The 24,683-nt window shown below is 37.8% G+C and overlaps 2 long non-coding RNA genes across 2 annotated transcripts in view; one reads left to right on the top strand and one right to left on the bottom strand.

Moving 5' to 3' along the window:
• Positions 1-1,883: 1,883 nt before the first annotated feature.
• LOC309663986 overlaps positions 1,884-24,683 on the bottom strand; it is a 403,267-nt gene continuing 380,467 nt past the window's right edge. Inside the window, exon 2 of the long non-coding RNA XR_014265543.1 lies at positions 1,884-11,768. This is a non-coding gene — a long non-coding RNA (uncharacterized lncRNA). The remainder of the gene's footprint in view (positions 11,769-24,683) is intronic.
• Positions 3,523-24,683, top strand: part of LOC309663983 — a 255,899-nt gene continuing 234,738 nt past the window's right edge. Inside the window, exon 1 of the long non-coding RNA XR_014265540.1 lies at positions 3,523-3,621. This is a non-coding gene — a long non-coding RNA (uncharacterized lncRNA). The remainder of the gene's footprint in view (positions 3,622-24,683) is intronic.

The following is a 24,683-nucleotide window of genomic DNA, read 5'->3' as shown; positions in this document are numbered from 1 at the left end:
CCTTGCTTTCCTCCTGCTACAGAGTTTTTACAGACACTGTTCCCTTTCTCTGAAATCATCTTCCCTCACTTTTTTGCCTGGTAAATCCCTATTCATTTTGAGTTAATCATCCCATCCTCAGGGAAGCTTCTCCACCTTCCCTGCCTCGGTCGAATCCCTTTTATTTACTTTCAGAGCACCTGTGTAAGGCTCCTTCAGACCATTTTTCATGGTTGTAATTTTACATATGTTTGTGCAATTTAAAAATTAGTATTCATCTCCTGTCTTACAGACTGTAAGCTCCTTGAGGACAAGAGACTGTGGCTCTTTTGGTTCCCTGTATAGGCGCATATCTAGCACATGTTACAGAGTGGCTGTTATGAAGCAGGCATGTCACCTCGTTGCCCTTGTCTTTTTTGTTTTTAATTGAAGTATAGTTGATTTACAATGTTGTGTTAGTTTCTAGTGTACAGCACAGCAGTGATTTAGTTATATGTGTGTATATATATATATTTGTATATGTGTATATATATATGTATATGTATTCCTTTTCAGATTCTTTTCCGGAAACGGAGCTAAAGGGAACTGTTTTCAACATCTTGTTGCCCTTGTCTTGGTCCAAGGATTTCCCTTTGGAAATACTCCACTTCGCCACAAGATGGCAGGCTAAGACACTCTGGTACTTAATTTCCTTTGAGAAAGAAGTGGTGTTTCAGGTTAGAAGGCCTTTCTCTGAGCCAGAAGAGGATCCCTTTGAAGTGAGGTTGAGTCACATATTACAGAAGATTTCTCTGAAAATGTCCTCTGCATCTTCACTTCTTCACTGACTCAGAAGAACAATCTGGGATACTAATAAGCAAGACAAAGGAGAGATTCTCCGCTGCTTGCCTGAGGGGCTACTGTGCTATTTAGATAACAGTTCTAGGGAGACACAAGGACCCTGAGCTCTGATTCACCTGGGAAAATAGGGACCTAGCAGTGGGTGCGGGGGCGACAGGAATATTTATGCCCCTCTCCTCAGTCTTTGTTTTGCACTAACTGTGAGTTCTAGAGGAAAGTCTAGAGCAATGGGGTCAACAAACTGTGACCCTAGGGCCGAGTCTGGCTCTCTGCCTCTTTTGGTAAATAAATTTAATTGGAACCCAGCCATACCCATTTGTTGATATACTGTCAGTATTTTGTACAACTATGAATACTGTGACAGAGACCCTGTGGTCTGCAAAGTCAAAAATATTTACTGTCTGGTCCTTTAAGACAAAATTAGGGGACATTTGGTCTAGAGGCTAGTAAACTTTTTAGAAGCCTTGATACCTGGTTAGCATTTAGCTGACATTCCATAAAAAGTAGTGATTTGACCTTTTGGGGGAAAGACTTGTCTTTCTTTACAAGAAGCAAACATTCTGGGTGGAAATGATATGGATTCCTTGAGGTTACTTATAGTGGTACCCATATAGGTCAGAAATATATTTATTAATTCATTTCAAGAGTTGCACATTTAAGTGTGCTACATCTTTTCTTTTGTAAATGGAAATATGGGCATACATGATGTAATGCTTACCATGCTTTCCAACAGCAGGATTAGTAAGTCACTGTTATGCTAATTACCTGTACTTCATTTTTCATGGTACCAACCAAAGGTCTTGTAGCTATTTACCTTTCATTCAAGAAATATTCTTGGCATGGTTGTTGTGGCTTATTTATGAATTTGTAAGTGCTCAGACAATGCTGAGTCAGAATCGCATTAATTCATTTTGCAAGTTTTAAACAGTAAAATACATTTGCTACAAACCCAGAGCTGTATTTATTTATGATTTAAATTTAAGGAATTTCAGTGTTAAACTTCTTTGCCCTTCTAGAGTTCTTTTTAAAAATTTTTTTATTATTTATTTTGGCCGTGTTGGGTCTTCGTTGCTGCGCGTGGGCTTTCACTAGTTGCGGCGAGCGGGCGCTTCCCTTCTTGCGGAGCTGGGGCTCTAGGCGCACAGACTTCAGTAGTTGTGGCACATGGGCTCAGTAGTTGTGGCTCACGGGCTTAGTTGCTCTGCGGCATGTGGGATCTTCCTGGACCAGAGATCGAACCCGTGTCCCCTACATTGGCAGGCAGATTCTCAACCACTACGCCACCAGGGAAGTCCTTCTTCTAGAGTTCTTAATGTTGATTTATGCTTCAGTATGCTGATTTCTTCAAGCACTTTTAATAATGAAGGTATGTGTGTTCCATATTTTTTATATGTGTCTGTACCTTTACATGTGTGAGAATATCCTTGTGTTGTTTGTAAAAAGTGGGCATAAACATTTGACATAAAAACCCATTTTGACATTGTTTTTTTTTTGAAAAAAAAAAAGACTATTATAATTATAGTGTTGAAGATACTTCAAAAAAAAGTGGAATCATGATTCTCATACAAATATAAAATGAAATGTGTATCAAGATTTTATTTAGCTCATTAGTTAATAAGAGAACCAGTAAGATATTACAATTGGTTCAAAGGGAAATTCAAAGAACCACATATTATATAGGCAAATAAGGAATGCTGGAATGAATCTACAAAGAGATTCAAAAAAGGTCTATTGGGGACTTCCCTGGTGGCTCAGTGGTTAAGAATCCGCCTGCCGGGCTTCCCTGGTGGTGCAGTGGTTGAGAATCTGCCTGCCAATGCAGGGGACACGGGTTCGAGCCCTGGTCTGGGAAGATCCCACATGCCGCGGAACAACTAGGCCCGTGAGCCACAACTACTGAGCCTGCGTGTCTGGAGCCCGTGCTCCGCAACAAGAGAGGCCGCGATAGAGGCCCGCACACCGCGATGAAGAGTGGCCCCCGCTTGCTGCAACTAGAGAAAGCCCTCGCACAGAAACGAAGACCCAACACAGCCAAAAATAAATAAATAAATAAATTAATTTAAAAAAAACATTAAAAAAAAAAAGAATCCACCTGCCAATGCAGGGGACACGGTTCGATCCCTGGTCCGGGAGGATCCCACATGCTGCGGAGCAACTAAGCCCATGGGCCACAACTACTGAGCCCGCGTGCCACAACTACTGAAGCCTGCACGCCTAGAGAGTCTTTGCCAATTTTTCCTTACAATAATAACAATAATATTTAGTATGTCTGGTATAGTTATAAATATATTATATACGCTAACTCAGTAAATGCTCACAAAATTAACTTCATTTTACAGGTGAGAAAACTGAGGCATTGAAGTTTTAATTTGCTTGTGGTAAAGTGGAAGACCCAGAAGTGAAAAAAATAACATGCATACTATTCCAGCTATATAAAATTATACATATATATATGCACAAAAATATTAGAACAAAGAAATTTGACCTTTATCACTGGCTAACATGTCCATGCTTTGTGTTAAGAGAAAAAGGGAAGGTGTAGAGTAATATGTATAGAATTATTTTCTTTCTTTTTTTAATTTTAATATTCATTTATTTGGCTGTGCCAGGTCTTAGTTGCGGCACACGGAATCTTCGTTGTGGCATTCGGGATCTAGTTCCCTGACCAGGGATCGAACCTGGACCATCTGCATTGGGAGCATGGAGTCTTAACTGCTGGACCACCAGGGAAGCCCCTCCCACATTGATTTAGACCACCCACTTCTGCCATCTTTGCACTGCAGCCAAAGTGATCTTTATAAGGTAAATAATCACCTCTTGTTAGTTTTCCCATTGCACTCGGAATAAAATGAACATTTTTTTTAGCTTGGCTTCTAAGGCCTTGGATGGTTCACCCCCTGCCTGTCTCTTTAGCTTTATTTTGGAACATTTTTCTTTTCTTTCTTTTGCTTCAGGCATAATGTTCTCTCAGTTTCTACAGAATGTCACGATCCCTCCTGCTACAGACCTTTGCCCAGGCCATGTTTTCTGACTGGAATATTCTCTCCATCACCTTCCATCTAAGTTGGGTGTCTTTTCTGTAAGAGAACCATGTTCTTACTGATCCAAGTTTGTGGCCATTAAGTCATTAATGTTATTATTTGGTTACATCTGTACTCCACACTCAGGTTGTGCATTATACAACATATATGAGTGGTGGCCCTTCCTTTCTAGAACACAAACTTCCAGAAAGTCAGGACAGTATCTTTGTGTACCACTTTATGCCCAGCACATAAAAGAACTCAATATACATTCATTGATTGAATAAATAAATGGCTACCAGAGATGTCTCTCTCTTTTTAAAAAAAATTAATTAATTAATTAATTTTTGGCTGCGTTGGGTCTTCGTTGCAGTGTGCAGGCTTTCATTGTGGTGGCTTCTCCTGTTGCGGAGCACGGGCTCTAGGCACGCGGGCTTCAGTAGTTGTGGTGCACAGGCTTAGTTGCTTTGTGGCATGTGGGATCTTCCCAGACCAGGGCTTGACCCTGTGTCCCCCACATTGCCAGGCGGATTCTTAACCACCACACCACCAGGGAAGTCCCCAGAGATGTCCCTTATTCAGGCTCGTTTCTCTAGCTTAAAAGAAATTAAAGTTCCTAAAGTTTCTTTGACTCATTTATGTATATCATCCATTCTTGTATCTTCCATAAGGTTGCCTCAAACACTGAATTAGTGAATACTGCATAATTGCTCCTAAGGGAAGTACAGGGTTAGGTTCCTGAGAGCCTTTGGTCACAACATTTTTGTTAACTGGTCAATATATAACCAGTTGTTTTATGTGTTTCTATTTAAAGACACTTTATTTAATATCATTATTGATTTTTTAATATTGAACTCATAGCTAGCAGCACTATAACTCATGCCTGAACGAAGCTTATCTAACACACATATTTTCTCTGTCAGCCACATCAGAGCCTTCTTGCACTTAGGAAACTAGACGGCACTTCAGCACTATGCTTGGGGCTCGTGTAGAATCACCAACTAAAAGCATAAAAATGTGAGAAACGTGGCACTAAATAAACCATGAAAAGGACATTTGTTTAAGTAGGAGAGCTGAAACAAGAAGGTAGAATGTTGCCTTGTTCAACTTCAGCTGAGAAAGAGGGCATTGGGCAACTCAAAATTTTCCCTGCTTTTCAAATGTCAATGAATGAGACTGCAAGGGTGCCATGAAGATTGATTTTGGGGTTACAAATAAATTTTGGCAAATAGACAGAATTGCAAATATGAAATCCAAGAATAATAAAGATCAACTGTATCTATAATAACAAAATGTATACTATATAAATGCATTTTATATATATTTATATTTCCTATGTAAATAAGAAATATATAAAATACATAATAACACAATTGTTACTATCTTATATATAGTGTCACACTACTTGGCAATATATTGTATGCATGTCAGGAAGCATATTTACAAATAGATTCCAAATCGTGTTTCCCAGACCAGCATTAAATGTGTCTTGGGTTATAAGAATTCTATGAGAGATAGTTTGCCAAATGCTGATATCAAGAAATCCTCTAAGTGTGTGGCATTTGAAAAAAGCCCAGGACTTCCCTGGTGGCGCAGTGGTTAAGAATCCACATGCCAATGCAGGGGACACGGGTTCGATCCCTGGTCCGCGAAGATCCCACATGCCGCAGAGCAACTAAGCCTGTGCACCACAACTACTGAGCCTGCAGGCCTAGAGCCCGAGCTCTGCAACAAGAGAAGCCACTGCAGTGAGAAGCCTGTGCATCTCAACAAAGAGTAGCCCCTGCTCGCCACAACTAGAGAAAGCCTGTGCGTAGCAACGAACACCCAATGCAGCCAAAATAAATAAATAAACAAATTTATAAAAAAAAAAAAAAAGAGAGAGAATAGCCTGTGCCCCAGATTCTTATAGTTATGCTTTGACAGGAACAGGGGCACATGTGCCAAAATAGAGGCTAGAGTCAGTTTCCCTTTTACAGTTGTATATTTTACCCATCTTTTGTTACTTTGCTTTTCGAAGCTCTCATAGCCCATTATACTGTATCTTATTGGATAGGGCCTTGTTCTGGGCTTCCTCATGTCCTATCTCTCTAGGCATCTAACAGGAGCTTAATTTAACAAGAAGCCATGGCTGTCCTCAATTGAAATAATTTCAAAGTCTCTCATCAGATGGCTCTTTTGGAAATGTCAACAGTTTTTAAACTGTCAGTGCTACAATATAAACAATGCTACATACACTGTTAATCATGGAAGTGATTTCTGGTTTCAGTAAAACAGACCCCAGGGAAGTTTGCTGTGGTGACATATTTTTCACTTGAGATTGCTAAAGACTCAGCTACAGCTGGTGTCTGTCTATAGCCTGGCATTGAATTGTCTCATTTCCTGAGACCTAAGCATTATAGATTACATCTGGTATGTTGAAACATTATTTGATAATGGGTGCAATATCATTTTAACTACATACAACTTCTGCCAGTGAATATGTATAATTTTTGCTTTTAGAATTTATATTCTCTCCCTGCTCCTGTATGTTTTTTTTTTTTAACCTTTGAATTGGGAAGAAGCCCAACCACTCTAATTGAAAATATCCTCATAGTATGGTTTTTATGTGCTTTGTTTAATATTCTATTATTATTAAAGAATCAAAACCTAACAGATAATGTGAATGGTAATTGTGCTGTTCTGATTTTGTTCTTTCTCATATTTATGTACTAAACCCAGATACTATGAAAAACAAATTGCAGATGCAAAAAATTGAGAAGATAATAATGATGAGAAAACTCCCTGTAAGAACCGTAGGATATGACCAAAATTGCAGTCAGAGACAAATCCATAGCCTTAATGCTGTCACTGTTAAATGAGAATGAAAGTAAATAAAACCTAAGCAGAATTAAAAGGTAAACCACAAACTCTATAAAGAGCTCTTATAAATCAATATGAAAAAATACAATATCCCAGAAGGAAAATGGAGGAAAGAAGAGCTGTCAAGAAGAAGGCCCATGTGCAAACAATTTTTGGGTCCCCAGAAAGGGAAGACTAGTCAAAAAATTTTCAGGTCGTATTATTTGGCGAAGGTAATAGAGAGGACGTGACCGCTGGTTGACTTGTGAGCTGTACCTGGGCAGTCAGAGGCTCCTCATCCCTCCCCTGTCCTTGGAATCTATGTTCCGCCCTCCGTTCCCATGTGGGAGTGTTTTCAAGGCTGTAGGCTTGGGAGAGCAATGTGTTGCTGAGACCATCTGAATGGTATACGTGATCGAACCCCAAGAATTCCATATAAACTTTCTGGCGGGCAGTACAGAGGTCTACTAGTTATGCAGCCGCCCAAGAGAACTCTCATGAGTAAGTCCCCTCGCTGTATAAACCTGCCCCTACCACTCTGGAATGCTGTGCCTCTTCAGTCTCTGCTTGCCCTCCGCATGCTGTGGCCAGTTTGCAAACCAATGTGTATTAGCCCTGGGGCCCTTGACCACCAGGACTTTGTGATTTGCCAGTTTTCCTCCCTCTCTTCTGCTCTGGTGAAAGATAGGAAAAGGCAGTTTATGAAAGCCAAATTACATGTTTAATAGTAAATAAAATGCAAAATACATATAATACTGATCTGCCACTTTGTCCTGCCAAATTGGCAAAACTATAAAAGGAAAATATCGAAGTGGACAAGAGTGTAGGGAAATGAGCATTTTTATACTGTTTTTGGAAGTGTAAGCTGATTTAGGTTTTCTGGACAATGGGCCCTGTGCATCATGAATCTCTTTTGGTCCATCAATTTCACTTCCAGGATTTTATCCTGAAGAAATTAGGGATACGTATAAAGATAGACAGGATTTTCTTATAGTGTTTATAAGAGGGGACAATAGGCTACTATGCAGTCATTAAACATACTCATTGCTATCCTTATCAACATTTCTTAGATCCACAGATTGTACTAAGTAAATGAAATATCCCATCGCTGGGGTCAGTATTTTAAAAAAATTGTGGCATAAGAAGGTTGTAATAATTTATTAAAGGTCACATGGTTAAGAATTATTAAAGCTTAAATGAAACCCCAATCTTAACTAACTGCTATAATTAGTGTCCTCTATAACTGAACAAGTGACATAAGGAAATGTTTATATAATATATTGCTCTATGAAAAAAATCAGGCTATATTCAATTTCTCTAATGGATATAGGCCTATGCAGATTTCTGATGCTTTTGCTAAGTTATGTTTTTCTAAGGACTATTTATCACTTCAAATTTATCAGCATAAAGTTAGTAATATCCACTTACATTTTAATGTCTGTAGACACTATGGTTGATGTCCTTTGTAACTCTTCCTTTTTGCCATTTTTCTTGGTCTTGGCAGGGGTTTGTTAATTTTATTAGGGCTTTCAAGGAACCAACTTTTTGCTTCATTGATTCTCTCATATGGATGTTTTTTATTTAATTAATTTCTGATCTTATCTTTACTTTTTCCTCTCTTCAGTTTTCTTTGGATTTAATTTGATATCCTTTTCTCTTTCTGTCTTCTTAAGGTGAGTGTTGAGATAATTGATTTTTAGCCTTTCTTGTTTAAAATATGCACATTTAAGACCATAAATGTTCTTCTAAGTGTGGCTCTAGTTCTTCATCTGCAAAAATGCATATGTAGTTTAAAAAAAATTATTGTCATTCACTTCAAATATTTCTCATATTCATTATCTTCTTTAACCCATGAGCTATTTAGAAGAGTACTAGTTAATTTCTAAACATATGGGGATTGTTTAGTTATCTTTTTGATATTAATTATTACTTAATTCCACTGTGGTTTGCTAGGACATAAACTATATTATTTAAATCTTTTGAAATCTGTTTGGTTTTTGACTCAGATTTTGGACAATTCGGTAAATGTTCTGTGTGGCATTTGAACAGAATGTATATTTGACACTAGGAGTGCACTGTTCTGTATTTGTCCATTAGGGTCATTTGTTCTTCTTGTTCAAATCTATATCCTTACTGACGGTATATTTGCCTTTTCTAGCAGTTACTGAGAAGGATGTGTTAAAGTCTCTAAGCATGATGTGAATTTTTCTGTTTCTTCTTTTATTTCTGCCAGTTTTTTGTTTTATATATATTTTAAGGTAATGTTCTGAGATTCATACATATTTAGACCTCTTGTATTTTCCCTTTAGATCTACTCTTTTATCATCATAAAATGTCCCTCTTTATGTCTGTCTAGTAATGCTTCCTGCCTTAAAGTCTGCTTTGTCTTATAGTAGTCAAGGCATACCAGCTTTCAATTGGTCAGTGTTTGCATGGCATTTATAATTTTTCTATCCTTTTATTCTCAACCTCATTTTCTTTGGGATTAAGTTGCTCATTTTTAATCTGACAGTCTGACAACCTTTTCTTTTATCTATGTATTTGATCTATTCACGTTCAATGTATTATTGATGTATTTGGGTTTAAACTTATCTTAATACTTATTTGTCCTATTAGTTTGTTCTTTTTTTCTCCTTTCTTGACTTCTTTTCTTTGTATTTAATTATATAAACTATTATTCAGGATACATAATTTTTTTCACATGCTTCTTTTATTCAACAATAGATTTATATCTAAAATACTTATAAAATACTACATAATATTCTAACGTACAAATATGTCAGTTTAGCAGTTACCTTCTTAAAAATTTTTTTTGTTTTTGTTTTATTTCTTCAATAAAAATCCTGTTTCACATCTTGTAAAAGTGCGTTAATACTTTTCTAAGGAAGATGATGCTTCAAAGAATTACTGGATCATGTGGCATTTGTACTTTGTATTTTTTTTTTTTTTGGCCATGCTGTGCAACTTGAGGGATCTTAGTTCCCCGACCAGGGATTGAACCAGAGGCCACGGCAGTGTGAAAGCGCCGAGTCCTAATCACTGGAGCCCCAGGGAATTCCCTGTCCTTTGTATTTTGATAGCAGCTCCACATTGCCATTTAATTTCCCTGTGCCAATTCCCCCCCCACAGCGGTGTGTAGGAGTTTCAATTCCCCAACAAACTCACCAAGACTTGATATTATCAAACATTCGAATGTCTGCATTCTGATATGTGAAAAATGGTATTGTTTAATCTGATTTGTCTGATTGCTAGTAACTTAGAAAATCTTATTCAATGTAGTATGACAGTTTTTTTCTTTTTTTGCCTTCCTTTTGATTAATCAAATAATTATCAAAGTATTATATGTCTTACTACTTTTAGTAGTTCTGAATAATGTAAAAATGGTAGACCAGCCCCTTCCTGCCTTATGTGCTATGAATGTCAAGGATATTAGTGATATATTTTAAACTCCATATGACATTGTTACTATTATTTTGTAGTCGATTTTACTTAGAATAACTGACATATTTACCCTTTTTATTGTTCTACATTCTATTCTGTATCTTGGTGGTTCTTTCGGGGATTATTTTCCTTTCTCTTGAATTGTATTTCCATGAGTGTATTTGTGCTAATCACAAATCTTCTCAGTTTTTGTATTAACTGTATTTTGCCTTAAACTTTGAAGGATATTTTTGGTGGATATAGAATTCTATGTTGGGAGTTATTTTCTTTTAGCATTTTGAATGTATCATTCTGTTATCTCCTTGCTTTTTTTTTCTTTTCCTGTTGAGAAATCAGCTGATGGTTTGTGTTGTTCTTTCAAAGGTAATATATCTCTTTACCTCTGGGACACTTTAAGGTCTTCTCTTTGTCTTTGTTTTGACCGTAAAGTGCTTAGGGCTGTTTATTTATATTTATTCTTCTTGGAGTTCATTGTACTTCTTGGTGTTTCGGTCATTTTTGGGAAAATTTTTGACAGTACTATTTCTTCAAAAATTGCTTCTGCTTTATTCTCCTCTCTTATTCTTGGACTTTTCACCATGTCCCATGTGTCCTTTATGTTCATTTCTGTATTTTTTCCTCTTGATTTTCCATGTTCCAGCTTAGATGTTTTTTTAAAAAAGTTTTTTGAATTTTATTTTTATTTATATTTTATACAGCAGGTTCTTATTAGTCATCCATTATATACACATCAGTGTATACATGTCAATCCTAATCTTCCAATTCATCACACCACCATCCCCACCCCCGCCACTTTCCCCCCTTGGTGTCCATATGTTTGTTCTCTACATCTGTGTCTCTATTTCTGCCCTGCAAACTGGTTCATCTGTACCATTTTTCTAGGTTCCACATATATGTGTTAATATACGATATTTGTTTTTCTCTTTCTGACTTACTTCACTCTGTCTGACAGTCTCTAGATCCATCCACGTCTCTACAAATGACCCAATTTTGTTCCTTTTTATGGCTGAGTAATATTCCATTGTATATATGTACCACAACTTCTTTATCCATTCGTCTGTCCGTGGGCATTTAGGTTGCTTCCATGACCTGGCTATTGTAAATAGTGCTGCAATGAGCATTGGGGTGCATGTGTCTTTTTGAATTATGGTTTCCTCTGGGTATATGCCCAGTAGTGGGATTGCTGGGTCATATGGTAATTCTATTTTTAGTTTTTTAAGGAACCTCCATACTGTTCTCCATAGTGGCTGTATCAATTTACATTCCCACCAACAGTGCAAGAAAGTTCACTTTTCTCCACACCGTCTCCAGCATTTGTTGTTTGTAGATTTTCTGATGATGCCCATTCTGACTCGTGTGAGGTGATACCTCATTGTAGTTTTGATTTGCACTTCTCTAATAATTAGTGATGTTGAGCATCTTTTCATGTGCTTCTTGGCCATCTGTATGTCTTCTTTGGAGAAATATCTACTTAGGTCTTCTTCCCATTTTTGGATTGGGTTGTTTGTTTTTTTAATATTGAGCTGCATGAGCTGTTTATATATTTTGGAGGTCAATCCTTTGTCCATTGATTCGTTTGCAAATATTTTCTCCCATTCTGAGGGTTGTCTTTTCGTCTTGTTTGTAGTTTCCTTTGCAGTGCAAAAGCTTTGAAGTTTCATTAGGTCCCATTTGTTTATTTTTGTTTTTATTTCCATTACTCTAGGAGGTGGATCAAAAAAGATCTTGCTGTGATTTATGTCAAAGAGTGTTCTGCCTATGTTTTCCTCTAAGAGTTTTATAGTGTCCAGTCTTACATTTAGGTCTCGAATCCATTTTGAGTTTATTTTTGTGTATGGTGTTAGGAAGTGATCTAATTTCATTCTTTTACATGTAGCTGTCCAGTTTTCCCAGCACCACTTATTGAAGAGACTGTCTTTTCTCCATTGTATATCCTTGCCTCCTTTGTCATAGATTAGTTGACCATAGGTGCATGGGTTTATCTCTGGGCTTTCTATCCTGTTCCATTGATCTATATTTCTGTTTTTGTGCCAGTACCATATTGTCTTGATTACTGTAGTTTTGTAGTATAGTCTGAGGTCAGGGAGTGTGATTCCTCCAGCTCCATTTTTTTGCCTCAAGACTGCTTTGGCTATTCGGGGCCTTTTGTGTCTCCATGCAAATTTCAAGAATTTTTGTTCTAGTTCTGTAAAAAATGTCCTTGGTAATTTGATAGGGATTGCATTGAATCTGTAGATTGCTTTGGGTAGTATAATCATTTTCACAATATTGATTGTTCCAATCCAAGAACATGGTATATCTCTCCATCTGTTTGTATCATCTTTAATTTCTTTCATCGGTGTCTTATAGTTTTCTGCATACAGGTCTTTTGTCTCCCTAGGTAGGTTTATTCCTAGGTATTTTATTCTTTTTACTGTAATGGTAAATGGGAGTGTTTCCTTAATTTCTCTTTCAGATTTTTCATCATTAGCATATAGAAATGCAAGAGATTTCTGTGCATTAATTTTGTTTCCTGAAACTTTACCAAATTCATTGATTAGCTCTAGTAGTTTTCTGGTGGCATCTTTAGGATTCTCTATGTATAGTATCATGTCATCTGCAAACAGTAACAGTTTTAGTTCTTCTTTTCCAATTTGTATTCCTTTTATTTCTTTTTCTTCTCTGATTGCCATGGCTAGAACTTCCAAAACTATGTTGAATAATAGTGGCAAGAGTGGACAGCCTTGTCTTGTTCCTGATCTTAGAGGAAATGCTTTCAGTTTTTCACCATTGAGAATGATGTTGGCTGTGAGTTTGTCGTATATGGTCTTTATTATGTTGAGGTAGGTTCCCTCTATGCCCACTTTCTGGAGCGTTTTTAACATAAATGGGTGTTGAATTTTGTCAAAAGCTTTTTCTGCATCTATTGAGATGATCATATGGTTTTTATTCTTCAATTTGTTAATATGGTTTATCACATTGATTGATTTGCATATATTGACGAATCCTTGCATCCCTGGGATAAATCCCACTTGATCATGGCGTATGATCCTTTTAATGTGTTGTTGGATTCTGTTTGCTAGTATTTTGTTGAGGATTTTTGCATCTATATTCATCAGTGATATTGGTCTGTAGTTTTCTTTTTTTGTGGTATCTTTTTCTGATTTTGGTATCAGGGTGATGGTGGCCTCATAGAATGAGTTTGGGAGTGTTCCTTCCTCTGGAATTTTTTGGAAGAGTTTGAGAAGGATGGGTGTTAGCTCTTCTCTAAATGTTTGATAGAATTCACCTGTGAAGCCATCTGGTCCTGGACTTTTGTTTGTTGGAAGATTTTTTATCACAGTTTCAATTTCATTACTCGTGATTGGTGTGCTCATATTTTCTATTTCTTCCTGGTTCAGTCTTGGAAGTTTATACCTTTCTAAGAATTTGTCCATTTCTTCCAGGTTATCCATTTTATTGACATAGAATTGCTTGTAGTAGTCTCTTAGGATGCTTTGTATTTTTTCAGTGTCTGTTGTAACTTCTCTTTCATTTCTAATTTTATTGATTTGAGTCCTCTCCCTCTTTTTCTTGATGAGTCTGGCTAATGGCTTATCAATTTTGTTTATCTTCTCAAAGAACCAGCTTTTAGTTTTATTGATCTTTGCTATTGTTTTCTTGTTTCTATTTCATTCATTTCTGCTCTATCTTTATGATTTCTTTCCTTCTGCTAACTTTGGGTTTTGTTCTCCTTTCTCTACTTCCTTTATGTGTAAGGTTAGATTGTTTATTTGAGATTTTTCTTGTTTCTTGAGGTAGGCTTGTATTGCTATAAACTTCCCTCTTAGAACTGCTTTTGCTGCATCCCATAGGTTTTGGATTGTGGTGTTTTTGTTGTCATTTGTCTCTAGGTATTTTTTGATTTCTTCAGTTGTCTCTTGGTTATTTCATAACGTATTGTTTAGCCTCCATGTGTTTGTGTTTTTTACGTTTTTCTCCCTGTAATTCATTTCTAATCTCATAGAGTTGGGGTCAGAAAAGATGCTTGATATGATTTCAATTTTCTTAAATTTACTGAGGCTTGATTTATGACCCAAGATGTGATCTATCCTGGAGAATGTTCTGTGTGCACTTGAGAAGAAAGTGTAATCTGCTGTTTGTGGATGGAATATCCTATAAATATCAAGTAAAACTATCCGTTCTATTGTGTCATTTAAAGTTTCTGTTTCCTTATTTTTTTTCATTTTGGATGATGTGTCCATTGGTGTAAGTGAGGTGTTAAAGCCCCCCACTATTACTGTGTTACTGTCGATTTCCTCTTTTATAGCTATTAGCAGTTGCCTTATGTATTGAGGTGCTCCTATGTTGGGTGCATATATATTTATAATTGTTATATCTTCTTCTTGGGTTGATCCCTTGATCATTATGTAGTGTCCTTCCTTGTCTCTTTAACATTCTTTATTTTAAAGTCTATTTTATCTGATATGAGTATTGCTACTCCAGCTTCTTTCGATTTCCATTTGCATGGAATATCTTTTTCCATCCCCTCACTTTCAATCTGTATGTGTCCCTAGGTCTGAAGTGGGTCTCTTGTAGACAGCATATATATGGGTCTTGTTTTTCTATCCATTCAGCAAGCCTGTGTCTTTTGGTTGGAGCATTTAATCCATTCACGTTTAAGATAATTATCGATATGTATGTTCCTATGACCATTTTCTTAATTTTTATGTGTTTGTTTTTGTAGGTCCTTCTCTTCTCTCATGTTTCCCACTTAGAGAAGTTCCTTTAGCATTTGTTGTAGAGCTGGTTTGGTGGTGCTGAATTCTCTTAGCTTTTGCTTGTCTGTAAAGCTTTTGATTTCTCCGTTGAATCTGAATGAGATCCTTGCGGGTAGAGTAATCTTGGTTGTAGGTTCCTCCCTTTCATCACGTTAAATATATCATGCCACTCCCTTCTGGATTGTAGAGTTTCTGCTGAGAAATCAGCTGTAAACCTTATGGGAGTTCACTTGTATGTTATTTGTCATTTTTCCCTTGTTGCTTTCAATAATTTTTCTTTGTCTTTAATTTTTGTCAATTTGATTACTATTTGTCTTGGCGTGTTTCTCTGTGGGTTTATCCTGCCTGGGACTCTCTGCACTTCCTGGACTTGGGTCGTTATTTCCTTTCCCGTGTTAGGGAAGTTTTCGATTATAATCTCTTCAAATATTTCCTTGGGTCCTTTCTCTCTCTCTTTTCCTTCTGGGACCCCTATAATGTGAATGTTGTTGTGTTTAATGTTTTCCCAGAGGTCTCTTAGGCTGTCTTCATTTCTTTTCATTCTTTTTTCTTTATTCTGTTCCGCAGCAGTGAATTCCACAATTCTGTCTTCCAGGTCACTTATCCGTTCTTCTGCCTCAGTTATTCTGCTATTGATTCCTTCTAGTGTATTTTTCATTTCAGTTATTGTATCATTCATCTCTGTTTGTTTATTCTTTAATTCTTCTAGGTGTTTGTTCTTTAATTTTTCTAGGTCTTTGTTAAACATGTCTTGCATCTTCTCGATCTTTGCTTCCATTCTTTTTCTGAGGTCCTGGATCATCTTCACTATCATTATTCTGAATCTTTTTTCTGGAAGGTTTCCTATCTCCACTTCATTTAGTTGTTTTTCTGGGGTTTTATCTTGTTCCTTCAACTGGTACAAAGTCCTCTGCCTTTTCATCTTGTCTATCTTTCTGTGAATGTGGTTTTTGTTCCACAGGGTGCAGGACCGTAATTCTTGCTTCTGCTGTCTTCCCTCTGGTGGATGAGGCTATCTAAGAGGCTTGTGCAAGTTTCCTGATGGGAGGGACTGGTGGTGGGTAGAGCTGACTGTTGCTGTGGTGGGCAGAGCTCAGTAAAACTTTAATCTGCTTGACTGCTGATGGGTGGGGCTGGGTTCCCTCCCTGTTGATTGTTTGGCCTCAGGTGACCCAACACTGGAGCCTACCCGGCTCTTTGGTGGGGCTAATGGCAGAGTCTGGGAGGGTTCACGCCAAGGAGTACTTCCCAGAACTCCTGCTGCCATTGTCTTTGTTCTCACAGTGAGACACTGCCACCCCCCACCTCTGCAGCAGACCCTCCAACACTAGCAGGTAGGTCTGGTTCAGTCTCTTGTGGGGTCACTGCTCTTTCCCCTGGGTCCCGATGCTCACACTACTTTGTGTGTGCCCTCCAAGAGTGGAGTCTCCGTTTCCCCCAGTCCTGTCGAAGTCCTGCAATCAAATCCTGCTAGGCTTCAAAGTCTGATTCTCTAAAAATTCCTCCTCCCATTGCTGGACCCCCAGGTTGGGAAGCCTGACGTGGGGCTCAGAACCTTCACTCCAGTGGGTGGGCTTCTGTGGTATAAGTGGTGTCCATTTTGTGAATCACCCACCCAGTAGTTATGGGATTTGTTTTTATTGTGATTGCGCCCCTCCTACCATCTCATTGGGGCTTCTCCTTTGTCTTTGGACACGGGGTATCTTTTTTGGTGAGTTCCAGTGTCTTCCGTCGATGATTGTTCAGCAGTTAGTTGTGATTCTGGTGCTCTCGCAAGAGGGAGTGAGCGCATGTCCTTCTACTCCGCCATCTTGAACCAGTCTCTGCCATCTTGAACCAATCTCTGCCATCTTGAACCAATCTCTCAGCTTATATCTTTTCTTCCGATGTTTTACCTTGCTAATTGTCTCTTCAGTTGCATGTAATCTCTTATTCAGTCCATCTCTTGTCAATTTACATTGTTTTGTTTTTCAGTCCTAGACTTTCATTTTGATTTATTTTCTGCTTTCCAGTTCTTTGCTGAAATTCTCCACAGGACATGAAAATTAGTGTATGTAATAAGATACTAGTAGCAGCATTTATTTAAAATTGTTTAAAAATATTATTGTAACAATAATAAAAGATATATAAACCAAAACATCACAGATAATCTGCTCACTAAACTTACCTCCTTTATTTTCCACTCTGTGCCTTTATTTCGTATACAGATAAAACAGTGCACATGTTAAGTGAGTGTTCAAACATTGAATTTTAATGATATACTTTGTTAAAAAATAACCTCTCTCTATTTTTTCTAATACCACATTTCTAATTGTGGTCTAACGTCTTATCATTCTTTGCCCAGAATTATAAAGATTGGCAATTTAAAGATTTCTTGTTCTGTCCATTAGGTATATAGTTAAGATGTCAAATAAAATGGTTAAAAAGATTAACATCACCCCAAGATGTATATGTTATCTTTCTACAGATATTTTTCTTTTCAAATCAGAGGAGACATAGGAGAATTTTGCTTCAGAATATTACATTTGACTTTGCCTCCCTTTAAAAGCTTTCTTTCAACCTGGATAGATTAGTTTCCATTCTTCTTTATTTAAAATCCATTTATCAAACTCCAGATGTATTTCCCTTCCCAGAACAATGCCTTTGTGTCATTAATGGTGACGGTATTGATCTTTAATAATGCTAGACTCTTAAGACTTGAAATCTTTTGATGATATCTCTATTATCACATATAAACTTTTAAAAAAGCCAAATTATTAACAGATTCACATTAATATTGGTACATTTATAGGCATCTTAAATGAAATTCATGACAGTGTAAGAGGAAGCTAAATTTTAGTTGAAGATTGCCCTTAAAAATGGAAGAATTCCAAGATTTTTGGTAGTTAGATAATATTAAGTAGGTAAAAATAGGAAATAAAAATTGGCTTGTTCTCTGAAATAAAAATTTTTAAACACTAGTAAACTGAAAGACAGTCTTCTCTGAAAATGGTACTAATTCTTGGTTCGTTTAAAATATCAGTCATTTTATGAAAAAACATAGGGATTAATCTAGCCCAGATTATCTATTCCCTTGAAAACACGGTGACTATAAACTATGTAGTGAATCTTATTTTTATGAAAGGCTCCAGTAAGGAACTCATACAGGATGCCAGCTTTGGAAACTTACTTAGAGGCCATAGAACCTTAGCCTCTCATTTTCTAGATCAGACTAAAGGAGTTGTTTCAGAATCAAGTTGGTGGGTAATTTCATGAAAATTCCTAGAACAGTTGGAGTTTGGCCTAGAGCATATGTTCTATAAATATTTTCTTTTTTCCCTAGAACACAGAAACCTAGTTTCCCTGTTCTTGGGATCGTTATGATTTGTGTGTTGCATTAATCATCTAACCTGTGATAAGAAGCAACCCCCAAATCTCAGTGGCAAATAACAAATTTTTTCTTTGTCTCATTGCGTGTCCTCTATGGATGGGCTTGAGAGCTCCCCTTTTTGCTGTAGGTTGCCTGCGGTTGCAGCTGTGGCAGGGGCTCTGTTCCATGAGTCTTCATTTTGGAATGCAGGCTAATGGAGCATCCCATCTACAATAAGCTGTTCGTCAGTTAGTTAGAGATGAAAAAGCAAGAGCAGGCCTCTTCAAGAAGCTCCTGCTTGGAGAGAGCACACTGTCATTTCTGCTGACATTCATTGACTAGTCAAGTTCAAGTCCAAGGCCAAGTCTGACAATGTGCAGTAAGATGTGCTCCTCTGGCAGGAGTCATGGCAAACAACAAAGATGTTGCAAGGTAGGGAGCAAATAGTTGTCAACATTAATATGAGCTACCCCACGATTGATGATTATTTTAATGTGGTACCTTTATTGGGCCTACTATTCCTTCTCAATTCCACCTTGGGAGAAATGCAAGATACTGGCTCTTGCTACATTTTCTATGGCTGAGCTGCGTTCTAATTTTTTCACTTTAGACTCACAATGCAGATCACTTTTTGGCTACTCAGGAAGAATATTTTCAAAGCTGCCACAGAATTTGAGGACCAATTGATTTTCCTTTGAATCAAATTTTTCTTACTAAACTTGAGGATGTTTATTTTATTTAAAAAAAATGCTTGATGGAAGGGGGACATTGTGTGCAAGAGGCTGTTGTCATTTATATTCTGAAAGAAGACTTGCAAAGCCTTCAACTTAATCCTTAGAGAAAGTTTAAACTTTAGGTGGTTTAGTATTGCTGGTGTTACTCATATAAAGATGAAAAGCCATGGGAAGGAAGGGTATGTTTTCATGAAGTCTTTTAAAAATGTTTTAAAGCTCAATTTAACAATCAGTAGGGTCTTAACCATCCCTTAAGAGCCTTCTTCAAAATTTATTTTTAAGAAGAGGAAGGCTCTGTGTAAAGGAATGGGGAAGAGAAGGGAATGAGCTATTTAGATTTTATTGTATATTTCTCTTACACTTCAACAATGTGCTTGAACTTCACAACAGTCCTTTAATGGATGGACAGGTGAAGACAGGAGTTGAGAGTGAGGCGGGAGAAGGGTCACCTTCCTCCTGCCAGAGACTTGGATGATTTCTTCAGATTCTTACCATTACAATCTGTCCATCTATCAGGTATCTGTCTATTGAGTGTGAGAACATTCACTTGTAAATTCTTTCCTGAGAGAGGAGAGAATAGAACCTCAAAAGATGTAAAAGGGACTATAAGAAGAAGTCTTCTTGACTATAAGGAGGAGTCCCCCAGCCACCCAGTTCCCTTCCAGGGAGGCAATCTGTGTTGTCTGTTTCTAGAGTATTTTAGGCATTTACAAGTAAATACATTTAACTAGATATTTCTCCCTTTTGTGTACAAAATATATCTGTTCTACACTTAGCTTTCACTTAATATATTTTGGAGATCATTTCATAAAAATATACGAGTCCCCTCCCCATACCCTTACATCCTCTTTTTGTTTAAAGGCAGCTTATGTGTTAACTTTGTAAGTTATACCATAAGCTACTAAATGGTAGTGTGTTTCTTCTTTCTGGAAATATATGTTAAGTCTTCTCTGTCCCCAGAACGGTGACACCCAGAGGACACTCACTAGGGGACCTCAGGAGTCTTATCAGTTTGTACCTTACGTGCATTTTTTTTACTGTGGATAACTCCTGCTTGTTTTCCCGGAGTGATAAACAGCAAGACCCTCAAGAACGCTCCTCGGACTTCCTTTGCGAGATCATACCCAAGGGAAGGGGAGGGACCCAGGAAACAGAGTCCTGTACCGCAGCACAAGGGGAGAGGTTCCCTGAGGAGCGCTCCAGGTGATAGTAGCTCTAAAATGGGAAGGAGCGCAGGCAAAGCCCTGACATGGAGGTGAAAGGGGCTTGTAGGGGTGGAGAGGGCAGAGTGATGATAGGACAAGCAGCTGAGGTCAGAGGTCCTTAGTTCCCTTGGTTCCCTAGTACGCTCCCCTTTACTGCATACATTATCATTATGATTCATCCTACAGAAGAGCCTTTCTGGTGGAAAGAGAATGTACTGTGATCTTGAATGTAAGTGGGAAACGTGCATCTGTTCAGAGTGCTGTTAAAAGGAGAATCACATCAAATTACAGGGTATGAAATGGTAACTCATTTGAGGGAATTACCTGTTAAATGTCCGCCATGACCAATTAATATGTTTTTCTTCATGTGTAAGGCAATGGCACTCCTCTGCTATCAGTAGGGCTATTTCCTCTCTCTGTCGTACTTTGTCCCCCTTGCCACCAGCTGGGGTGAGGGGCCAGCTGGAAGTCATGAAACCCAGTGACCCTGAACAGCCTTCCTAAGGACTGACCCTTGGCCATGGCTTCATTAGTACCTTGTCTGGTGTTCTGCAATTAATCAGCCTCAGACAGTAATCCGATAGCTTAATAATTACATAATGTTTATTTCAATAATACTCAAGAGCACAGGTTATTATGAAAGAATGTATACAATTTTTTCTCTTAATTGTTCTAGGAAGAACTTTTATAGATAGCAGATAGTAATATAAACAGTTAAAATGAGATTTTTCAAGGCTGAATAACATTCAATTCAGATGAAAGAATTTTACTATATCCCATTTAGTCTGAGTTTTTGAAAATACCTTTTCTTTAGAAGAGGTTGCATCTGCTAGTAAGTGGTCACAAGCATCCTTGATGTTTGTGGGCACTGATCATCTGTCTACTTAACGACTTAAAAAGTACCACTCAGGAGCTTATTCCCCAAACTACCCTTAGCTTATCATGCTTTCAGCTCAAAAGATCTTCTGAACTTGTCTTCTATGTAAAATCCAGAAAATATAAATTTTATAGAGCTGTGTCCTCCAGACCTATGTAGTGGCATTTTTCAAACACCACAGCACGCTGTGAAAATCCTGATTTCATCATCCTAATGAAAATTGTGCACTAGATGGTGGGCTTCAGCGTATCAGCGAACTTTGTGTAACCATACTGGCTTCTGAGCTTCCCTGCCTGCTCCTATTGAAACCGCACAACTTAGATGGGACTCGAACCCAGCCAAAACCCAGATTGGGACTTGAAGCCACTGCCTTTTAATTGCAATCGCACACCTGGCCTCAGGACTTGCTGAAGTTCAGGTTCTTTTTGTCTCAGTACAGAAGGAATTCAGCGAGAGGCAAAGTGATAGGTAAGAAGCTTATTTACTGAGAGAGATACATATTCCACAGACAGAGTGTGGGTCATCTCAGAAGGCAAGAGGCCTTGGGAGATACATTCCATAGACAGAGTGTGGGCTGTCTCAGAAGGCGAGAGGTCCCGAAATATGGGGGTGGTTAGTTTTTATGGGCTGGGTAATTTCATAGGCTAATGAGTGGGAGGATTATTCCAAGTATTTTGGGGAGCTGGCGGGGATTTCCAGGATCTGGGCCACCGCTCACTTTTTGGCCTTTTGTGGTGGGTCTCGGAACTGTCTTGGTGCCTGTGGGCGTGTCAGTTAAATATACTAATATATTACAATGAGCACATAATGAGGCTCAAGGTCTTCTGGGAGTTTAATGTTCTGCCATCTTGGACCTAATCGGTTGTAATGAGTTTTTGTTGTATCCTCAAAGGCTATGTCATTCTTTTAAAAATTGTGCCCTGCCCCCTTCCCTCCTGTTTCACTACCACAGATTCTCTGACTTTATTTTCTCCCTCAACTCCCTGCAGCTGGGCTCTTGAAAGCCCAGGATTGTTCCAGCACCCGAGCCTATTCAAATGGCGGTGTGGGACCAGCCGCCTCAGCTTATCTATTTTGTGAAACTTGGAATTAAACCTTGCTTCAGAACAGACCTTGGATGTGTCCTCCCTGAGGTGTGTTTCTGCAGCAGCTTATCTACTCTCAGCCCGTATTTTACGTCCAAGTGAATAAGGAACTTCAGGATCTCAGTCAAGTCTCGCTCCTTGTTGGTCTTGTGTTGTTATTTTTGCTTCATGCCTGAGCCTGGGTGCTTTGAAATTTATATATCCTAGTGGATAAGAGCTTGGGTGCTGGAGTCAGGATGACATGATTGTAAATTCCAGTTCTACAGTTTACTAGCAGAGTGACCATGGGAAAGTTACCAATCTCTGTACAAGCATCAGCGTTTCTCATCTATAAAATGGGGATAATAATAGTACCTCTCTTTGGGGGGTATTGAAGATTAAGTGAAGTAATGCGTGTCAAACGCTTGGTACCCAATGATTGTTCAGTAAGTGTTAGCTATTATCATTCTGACTAGGATGTTGACTGTTGTCTCCAACCAGCACTGGTGGATGTGATTCTAAAGCTTCTTGAGGGTAGAGACTATGAGAGGGCCACCTGGCATATTAGTTCGTGTTTGTTAAATGAGTGAATCATGGGAATGCTCTTGTTATTTAGTTAGTTAGCTTGGAAATTAGAGACGCCACTAAACGTGAGCTTGTAATCTAAAAGTACAAAACACGCATGGAAACAATTCACCTGGAGTAAGAGTCACCAGAACAATAATTAGCAGAATTAGAACTTCAAGAATTTGAATGATATAGTTATTGGGTACAAAATAAAAAATAAGTTAAGATGCTTCTTTAAAAAAAAGGATGGAATAGAGACCATGAGAACGAAACAAGATGTGATCATAGTATAGTAATTTTCTACAACCTCCTTCTTCCCCCCTTAAAATTTCCTGAGAATCATTTTTCCTCCTAAGAGAGTGCATGGCCAGGACATGGTCAGCTTATCACTTCAGCATCATATAAACAAGAGAAAGGGGAGAGGAAGTGCACTCATATGCTGACCCTTTTATTATGCATGGTGGCTTCACCCACCAGCAGATGTGGTCTGATCTGTGTCCTGTACTATGACTTAGAATTTCCCCTCTTTGGAGAGAATGGGGTATGAGGAGGGTACAGGAGGTAAGAGAGATACCTAAAAAAGTATGTCTTCTCATAAAAGACCACAACATCAGAGAATTTGTTTAGGGAAAATAATGATTTCATTGAATTGTTTAATTTTAATGAATTTATTCTTGCTGTTTATATTGTAATCATGTTAATTAAAAAACAGTTTCAAAGTGTGTTTCAGTAATGAAGACCCTGACCTGTTTATGTGATGATTAAAAATCAAATTATCTATAATCCCCGTTTGCAGAAGTCCTCAGGAGTGCTCAGTTTGAGAACTGATAATAATGAATGTTTTCCAGCTTGTGGCAATACGAGGAAACTCCATGTGTGAGCGTTATACAGCATTGACTGCTGTGTGTTCCTTCCAATCTAGGGTTTCTGCTCATCCTCTCTTGTGTTGCTGACTTGGTTTTGTTTGTTTGTTTGTTTGCTTGTTTCTTTTAGCTTTTTATTTTAACATAACTTTTGATTTACAGTCAAGTTGTAAGGAATTCCCATATATCCTTCACCCAGATTCCCTGTATGTTAACAATGTACCACATTTACTTTATCTTTTTCTCTCTTGACATATTTCTCTTAACATAAGTTTAACAATAATTTCTTAATATTTATACTAATAACATTATACATTAAGATATACAATACTAACAGTAAATATAATCTAATACAGCATAGTAAGCTTAGTACATTAAATAGCCTTTCATATTTCCTGTCCATATTTCTCTGGTCATCTTGAAAAATTTTTCAACATAACAGACCATACTTTGCAACTTGCTGATGTTCCCCTAAGACTTCTAAAATCTAGATCCTCATCCTGGCTCGCTCTCTCTTTTCCCCTTACAATTTAGTTGAGTGAACTGGTCATTTGTCATGTAGCATGCCCACAGTCTCTGCTTACTGTTTGCATCCTCGTGGGGCTGTGCAACCCATTCCTCTGCCCCTCTGTATTCCCTGAAGACTGGTTGTTCGATGTAGAGGCTTGATCAGATTCAAGTTTGATTTTCTTGGTGAGAATATTTCATATTGTTGGATTCTAATTCTATCGTACTTTCTTTAGTAGCTGGAATAATTCCATAAGGAAAATATCCATCAACTATTTGGTTATGTTGTCTAGATTGTTTTTAACTTTTGCAGAAAGGAGTCAGTGAATTCTGGCACCTAGCTCAATAATTAAAAGTCGTTTGGGCTTTTTATAGCTTATGAAGGACAACATCCGAATACCAAGGAGGAGTTCATTGGAAAATCAGATTTACTGGAAGTGATTCACAAATATCATTAATAAACTATTATTATCTCCTTCACTTAGCTGTGCCTCATGACGTCTCCTATTTAACTAAATCCAGTTCATGATTCTTGACAAACTTTAAGGTATTCATTTAAAATGAGTAATGAAATAATTTAACAGTGAATCACCTTTACTTATTTATTTTTATATTGAATAGCAGGAAACCAACAGAGAAATTTGTCACTTTTGTTTG

This window comes from Balaenoptera physalus (genome assembly GCF_965194825.1).
Source record: "Balaenoptera physalus genome assembly, chromosome: 7".
NCBI lineage: Eukaryota > Metazoa > Chordata > Mammalia > Artiodactyla > Balaenopteridae > Balaenoptera > Balaenoptera physalus.
Note: the sequence above shows the minus strand (reverse complement) of the source record. Positions and strands in the feature narration are given on the sequence as shown.